The sequence below is a fragment of the Propithecus coquereli genome, unplaced genomic scaffold, assembly GCF_000956105.1.
Source record: "Propithecus coquereli isolate 6110/MARCELLA unplaced genomic scaffold, Pcoq_1.0 Scaffold10, whole genome shotgun sequence".
NCBI lineage: Eukaryota > Metazoa > Chordata > Mammalia > Primates > Indriidae > Propithecus > Propithecus coquereli.
In genome coordinates, this window is record NW_012133858.1 from 11216787 (window position 1) to 11223005 (window position 6219).

Below are 6219 nucleotides of genomic sequence, written 5' to 3' on the forward strand. Positions count from 1 at the left end.
ATATTATGGATATTTCTATGTACTAGACCAAGAAAAGACACGTGTCTAATACATTTAGTCTGTCCTTGCACCCCTGCCCTGAAATATTCTCTCTCAATTCCAACGTCCCTGTATTTACAAGCCTGTGAGCTTTTTTAAGAGCCTCAGAGAAAGGCTGGAGAATTCTTTTAGCCTGTGTCTCATTGGCATCCTTGACCTTTAGCTTCACTTTGTCACAAGGCCCTCTGAATTCCAGGGCCAAAGCATAAAAGCTCCTAGAGCAGTGGCTACATTATACATGACACTTGGTGACTAATAAGTCATCTTCTCTCATCAAAAGCATTTTTGAGCGTCTCTTGCCAGAGCAGGTATATAATACAGAGTGTTTGCTATATTAGTCTGTGTTTGAGTGGCTGGCTTGGGAAATTTTTCTGGACCATTAGGGTCCTTAGAGAAATTGTAGAATTAATAGTTTGACACAGTTCTGGGTATCACCAAGTTGACCTATGTGATCAATCGTAAATCAAGCCATACTGTGAAGTGGCTGATGAAGGACTTCTCAGAATCTAGACCTAACAGGATTGAGGTCAGATTTGATCCCATTGGACTCAGAAACATTCTGCACAGACTCAGCCACACATAATAACCAAAGGTCCAGCCAGTCGTTTATAGATGCCTATTCTTGTTTATGATGGGGATACCTGAGAGTCTGAGAGACTTCATATCTCTCATCACTCCTGGGGATAAAAGCAAACAAACTCATAGCGCATGCTCTAACAATGATGAAAAAGGAATATAGGCATTGGAGGCAAGGGGGAGTCTTGAGTTTGAATTTAGGCCCCCTATTCACTTACATATATCTTGTACAAAACTATTTTTTTAATGTTTTTAAACTTAGAAATTTATTCTGTTTAATCCACAAGCTTTATATAGCTTTAGTTTAAAAAAAAAAAAACAAAAACAGTGAAACCAAGACACTATTTCAAAGTCTGGGCCCTTCCAGTCTTCCAAATACAAGAGCTCTGAAAGTTGTATATACCAATTGGAAGAACAAGACAAAAATATGAATGGAGCCATGACATTGCATGAAACAAACTTTATGTAACTGAAGGATCCTTCCTGGGACTAGTTAATTGCCTTTACAAAACAAAAAGAAAAAAACAAAAACAGAACAGAATAGAATGAAACTCCAGTGTTCCAAATCAACTTGTTATACATCAATATAAACCCACAGTGTCCTGGCGAACAACCTGCTTTCATTTTGTCTCAACCTAGAGCTTGAATCCTGATTCGTTTCAGCAGAGACTCCACAGGCAACAGGAAAGATTGTGGCATTAAAATATTCATTTCTACTTTTGTGGTAATTCAACAATGGTCTTATTTCTGGGCAAGCTTACAAACCATACAAGGTTGAAAGCATAACTTAAATGGGTTCTAAGACTCAAAGGAGAAAAAGTAAAGAAAAAGAAAAAAAGGAAAAAAAAAACCCTCTGGGAATAGCCAGGGGCATTTAAAGGAACTATAAGAATGCCAACAATATTTAAACCCCCTTTTTCAAAAAGGGAATTTTTTTTGGCTTAAAATATTTCACTCCAAATGAATTTATGTCAGCTGTCAATGAAAGAATGTCACTAATACACTGTGGACTCCTTTTGCAATGTAAATCCATGCCTTTTTTTTTTTTTACATGGTGAACTTCAACCTAGCAATTATTACAACAAATGTTATAGTCTAAAGCTCAAACACATTTTAGCAATTTTGAAATTGAATTGCGTACAAACCAAATAAAATTTACATCATAACAAACATTTCCACCTAAGACTGTGGAGACACTTGAGCCTTCTGCATTGATCTCAGGGCCTTTTCACGCAGGTGATTTTCTAAGTCATCAAGGTTATCTTCAGTTCACTTTCAGTCTCCTTCTTAGGCTCCTGCGCTGCCTGTGGTTCTTCTGGTGTTGATGTGGTTGTGGCAGCAGCAATGGCTGCAGGGGTCACAGTAGCTGCAGCAGCTGCAGCCATAGCCTTTTCCTTCTTATGTTTTTTGTGCTTCTTGTGCTTCTTATCCTTTTTTGTGTTTCTTGTCCTTCTTTTTCTTCTTTTTCTTTCCACCTCCTTCTTGATCTGAATTTCTCGCCAGTGATGGGCTTGGTGCTGGGCTTTTAGCCTTTTTGACTGGTACAGTTGGTGACCAGTTGGTAGAGGGTGACTGAGACTGGACAGGGGATGGAAGTGCTGGGGGCTTTTTAGCTGCAGGCTCAGGAGATCCGGAGATAGATCGGGAGGATGAGACCCTCCTTACAGACTGTGGGCTTGGTGAGGCAGCCTTTTTTGTCTTTTTAGGTTCCGGAGTCCTGGAGACTCTCCTAATGGGTCTAGTACTTGGAGATGGGGACTGCCTTCTTTGGGGTGATGACGATGCTCCTCTTCGAACTGGTGGAGGACTTGAGGAGGTCTGAGGAGCTCGAGGCCGTGATGAGGGCGAATGCCGTTTGTTTGGTTGTGGTGACCAGGCCTCCCGGGTAGAGCGGCTGGGGGAAGATCCTTTCCTATGCTTTGATGATAATGAAGGCGATCGTCTTTTGGTGACTGGGGAGCTTCTTTGTTTGGGAGGTGGAGAGCGGCAGACCCGACGCTTTGGTGGTGGAGATGGTGATGCCCTTCATTTAGGAGGGGGAGGGGGAGGGGAGAAGCTGTTCTTCTCCTAAGAGTTTTTCGAGGGGGGCTGGATGTCCTCTTGGGAGGCTTCTTTGGCGGTGACCGGGAACGAGATGAAGAGGATGGTGAGCTACTCCCAGACAAAGATGCTGATGAACGCCTTCTTCGTCCTACTGGAGATCTGCTCCTTCTATGCCTTGGTGGAGGAGGCATTCGTCTTGGTGGAGTTCTTCTTCGAGGAGATGGGCGCCTTCTTGGGCTCAGGCGCCTTCTAGGTGAGTACGACCTTGATCGGGATCTATGGCGCCGTCTAGGTCGAGTATGAGAAGGAGAGCGAGACCTTGTCCGGGATCGTGATTTGGAACGTGACCGAGATCTTGGTCGAGTCTTCTCCTTTTCCTTTTCTTTTTTGGAATTTTTTTCTGGAGAAGGTTCTTTAGGCTCTGGCATAGGTTCAGGCTTGGGAACTTTCAGGATGTCACTAGTAGAAGCGGCCTCTTGTACTGAAGGTTCTTTTACTTTTACTGAAGGTTCCAGGAGCTCTGGAGTTTTTTTCCTTCTTTTCTGGAGCAGAGGAAGGACTCCGGCTCTTGGTTCTGTGACGGGGAGATCGAGAATGACGGCGCTTTCTCTCTCTCCTGACGGGGGAAGATCGTCTTCTAGGGGAAGGAGATCTGGATTTGCGTCTTCTTGGGCTCCGAGATCTCTCCCTTTTTTCTCTGCTTTCTTTTTCTTCCTTATCCCTCTTGTCTTTGTCTTCATCTTGCTTTTTCATAGATGCCAGTTTTTCTTGTTCAATCTGTCTCTGTTTTATTTCTTCTTTCTTCAGTTCTAGGAAAGCAGAAGGAATTCCCGCGATGTTTTCTTGTGCCCTTAGCAGCAGGGGCCACAGTTCTCCCATAAATTCTCTAGCATTTTTTCCATTCAAAAACCCAGTCAGGTTGATTTGCATCATTTTGGAGTCTGGATTCTTCACTTCCAGCTGGTTGAATATAAACTCAATCACAACATCATCTTCAAACCCAAGGATTTCTGTTACTCCTTTTGTTATCCAAGGCTTTATAACCTCCAAATTTACTATGCTCATGTCCACCTTTTTTTCTAGGCATTCTGCAAACTTCAGCTGCTTCAGTAGTTTCTTCTGTTTGTTGCTGAACCGATTATCCTGTTCCGCACTTGTTCCGCGGAAGAATCCCGCGTCCATCTTGCTGCCTCGCTCGGAGATCGCTCCCTCTGTACAAAACTATTGATCACTATGAATTTCAATTGCTTGAACTAGAAATTTACGACAATGGCACCTACCTTACAAGGTTATGGGAACGCTCAAATTTGGTAATAATTGTGAAAATTCTTTGTAAAATGCAAAAAGTTATAAACATGTATATATTTGGAATTAATTATATCATTGGTATTATTATTGGTGCTGATGAATATACCATAACATCTCAAAGATCACTTAGTACAGTGCTCATAAAATTTTGATGTGTATAAGAACCACTTGGTGATCTTGTTAGAATGCAGATTTTCATTCAGTAGGTCTAGGATGGAACCCAAGAATCTGTATTTCTAATAAGCATCCCAGGTAATAGCAATACTGCTGTCTGGGGACCACACTTTATGTGGCAAGGACTCAGTACAACTTAGGACCCTTAAAATAATGAATGTATAAAATGGTTCCGTGTATGACTCTGAGAGTAAGAATCTGAATATCTTAGGTTATTTATTTTATTTTGAACATAAAGATAGTTTTTACTTTGCATCAATTGCGTGTGTTGAAGGCACAGGGGTCCCCTGCAGAACCTCAGTCGTGGGCTGTTGGGTTCTGCTACCATAAACAACAAACGCAATCAAGGAATAATGTCTTTCAGACATTATTTTTCCCTTTAGAGATTTTGCTTTGCCTAAATACTCAGCTACCCTTTAGAGAAAATTCAATCTGGCAACTCGTTCTTGGCAGTCCTGAGAAATTATTTCCAGTAGAGAAGAGCTATGACTGGATGGCCTGAGAGAGGGCCTTACCTTACACGTATCTGCCAGGCCCGGCAGCCTCTCAGCAGCTGTACTCACTGTGAAATTCATCTTTGTCACAAATAGCAAATCACATGCTATGGAATATCACAATCTCATTATGAGATGTCATCTCACAGCACAAATACGTTATTTTCACCAGATTTACAGAGAATGCAGCCCAAATCACCGCCAGCCTGTGATGGATGGGCTCTATCTGGATATATTTGGGTGCGTGATTTACACATGGCAAGACCCTGACAGGCGTGAACTGCAGCCAGCCCCAGAAGGGCTCTGAAGAAGGTTTCTCCTTCACGGTCTCTTAAACACAAAACCCAGTGGTTGGAAAATGTTGTGGCACCTACTTTAAGGGAAAGAAATAGGGACAGCCCCAATAGCTTCCTTGTAACCCCTTCGTTTGCTTCTCACAAATTGGAATTTAGACCTCACAACAAGGAGACTTTGGTGGAATTCACACATGATGTTACTGAATGGGCCCATAATAAAATATCTAGTATTAAATTCTATTCTACAGAAAAACTGTCATTTAACAAGGCATTGTATCCTATACAAGAAGAAGCACCATGCTGTAGTATTTTGGAATTTCTATGGTGATCAAATAATCTTAAAATGTAAGAGAATTGCATGCATTTTTTATTTATGGCTGCTTTATATTTTTGGAAAGTGAGAAACAAATCTCTTGAGGAGAAATGGAACAGTGAAAATATCTTAATGGAGAATATCAGTTTAAAAGAGATCTAAAAGAGCCTCATATCTTCTATTCAGTGCTTTAATCTCTTTCTTGCATTGTGATTGGCTAATCTCAGCTTGAATACCTGGGGTATTGGGAAGATCATCATCTCCAGAAAATTTTCTTTTTACTTCTGAAAAATGTGCGCTGTAAGAAAGTTCTTATACATATTGAGTCTGTGTCTCCAATTCCCACCCACTAGTACTGGTTGCAAGTCTCAAGGGCTCACAGAATAAGTCTACCTTCTCATCTTCCCAGCCCGCCACTCTCTAAATTCCACCTTCCACCAACAATATCTCCAATACTATATCAGTGAATGAAATTTTGCAGGTTCCAATGGAAAAGTTTAATTTTATGAAAGAGTAGCATCATATTCACATTTAATTTTTAATTTTTTTCAAATTCAATTGCATGTGCTTTATCAGAGAGAGAAAAAGAGAGAGAACAGCAAATAAGAACAGCAAGCAAGAGAAAAAGCAATAACATCCTAAATAATGCTGATGATTCTGTCTACCATTTTCCCCAGTAAGTATACACCCCAGGATAAGATGAGAATCTATTTTCTTTATTGGCTTAGTTCCAGGTGTCTCCCACAGTATACACAAATCACTGCACTGAGCATAATTTAAGTATTTTAGATGACTCTTTTTTTTTTTTTTTTTTTGCTATGAAACATGGCACCTAAATATGAGCCAACTAGTTCATTTGGCTATCCACTATTAAATAGCAATCAGTTCCAACTTTGGAGAAAAAACTAACTACAGTAGACCTATTGAGAGGCAATATGTTGGTCTCCAACATGGAGTCTTCCTAGGGAATTGTCTA

The 6219-nt window shown here is 40.9% G+C and overlaps 1 pseudogene across 1 annotated transcript; it reads right to left on the reverse strand.

Annotated features, from left to right (window-relative positions):
* Window positions 1-1794: 1794 nt before the first annotated feature.
* LOC105806667 lies at window positions 1795-3866 on the reverse strand (annotated as a pseudogene). Its single transcript, XR_001137282.1, has 2 exons — window positions 2688-3866; window positions 1795-2655 (listed from the first exon to the last, which is right to left on the reverse strand). The product of XR_001137282.1 is annotated as a serine/arginine repetitive matrix protein 1 pseudogene (transcript).
* Between the last annotated feature and the right edge of the window lie 2353 nt (window positions 3867-6219).